A 2,027-nucleotide genomic window follows, 5' to 3' on the forward strand; every position below is an offset into this window, starting at 1 on the left:
TTTTCTTGAGGAATAATTTCTTCATTCGATCTATTTATTTTTTTACCAAGCTCTACATTTTGTTGAGAAAATTCAGCTGAAACATTGTGGTGGTATTCATCTTTGTTGAAATGTCAGATTCAACGTTTAGAAGTAAATCTGCTTTTTTTTGCATATGTATACTGTTTATGATTTGTAAATTCATAATAACGTTAGTACCGCAATATTTGGCCGGACGGAGAACTAAAAATTGATATAATAGTGTACGTTCCAACAAGTCAGTGTAATTTGATTATCGAACAAACAATGAATTCAAATATTCAATATTCCAAGAAGCATCTAATTTCGGATTGTTTTTAGATCCAAATTGATTAATTTCACTATAATTATAAAAATTATCATAGTTTTAATCCCAATTGTAAGTGCAAGGGAAAATGTTGGAGTAGCGTGAGACTATAAAGTGTGTTCATTTTGACAATAGTTTAGTAATTCATCATTTGAGTAAATCAGTAGAAATTTATTTTAAACAGACTTATTAGGTATCCAGTAAATCCAATATGTAAAGTTAAGTTTCAAATATAAGGAATTTGAGATAATATTCAAGTAATATTTTCAAGTTCCAAAACATTCTCAAACATCGATGTCATAATTCGATGGAAATGCTAAATAGACTACATACACTGCAAATTCCAGCTATGTCGCTATGCGTTTGCGTGCTTTTAAACGTATTTTTAAATTAATGTTAATAATGAGATGTTATCCTTATCTGTCAGTTGATAAATTAGAAGATAAAAAATATAAGAAAAATCCGTAGATGTGTGACTAACTAAGAAAAACACATTTTTTGCCAAAAATCCATATTATTCAAATATGTAATCTTCCTCAAGAGCAAAACAATAATTCCAACGCTTCTCTAACCATCTCAATTGGACGACCACAACGTTCACCATGATCGGTGTCTGTACGACCAAGTTTAAATTCAGCAAAACAATAACAAATGGCTCTTTTATAGGTATATTTGGAAGAAGACAAAATATAAAAAGAGCAAAGGTTGTGGCGTTTTTTCCGGGAGATCTATGTTCATCAATCAGCATCTGTGGACTGAAGAAACTATGGCAGATTTGTTAGCTTATTTTCCTTTATATATGATTGTTGTTGAATAGTGTCCAAGAAACCCTTTTCGGATGACAAAGAAACCTTGATAAACAACATTTGTGGTGAGAAGGGTTAATTGCTTTTTATACCTTGAAGCATCGTTAGCTACAAATAATGGTAAATAATGTTCCAATCTTTCAGATTTCTCGAAACTATAACAATCAGGAAACTATAACCCGAAGAAGATCACCTATCAGTTGATTGAGAATCCTAGCCTACAACGAGATTTAGATCAAAGTTACCGAGCACCCATTCTTAGGATTTTGCAATAAAACTGTTTCTTCCAATTTTTTTTCTAGTCAAAGTGAAATTAGAAAAATTTTAGCTATTTTCTATTCAAGTGCGAAGTTGATAAACGAAAAATACATAGAAACTATTTGAAGGATAATTTGTTTAGGAATTTTTGCTTTTTTATTTCTATTAATTTTTCGAAGTTTTGGATTTGTTTTCGTTGCTAACGCCCATAGTTTTTTTTGTTTCATAATTGAAACATGAACATCAAATAAAAACAAATGGAATGTAACAGCAATTATAATTACATTTTGATTACAATAGAAAAAACTAGCAATAGGAATTATTCTGATATAGACTTTTTTAATAAACTCAATATGGAACAATAAAAATAAGTTGAATATTGATATGATATGAGTATTAACAACAACATCATTTAGTTTTTCTTTTATGTTTATGTGACATCTTGTTGTGAAGTTCATCTTTGCATCTAGCTAGTAAAATTAGCAAAGGTGAGATATGAGTCTTGCAACCTTCTGTATCTCTCGATAATTGTCTTCGAGTAACTTATTCCTTGCGAGATTATCATACGTTTGTCCAATTTTGCCATCCTTCTGGTCGATAATATCTAGTTTTTCTATTTGTTTCGTCATCTCAATTTT

This window comes from Diorhabda carinulata, chromosome Y, assembly GCF_026250575.1.
Source record: "Diorhabda carinulata isolate Delta chromosome Y, icDioCari1.1, whole genome shotgun sequence".
Classification (NCBI taxonomy): domain Eukaryota; kingdom Metazoa; phylum Arthropoda; class Insecta; order Coleoptera; family Chrysomelidae; genus Diorhabda; species Diorhabda carinulata.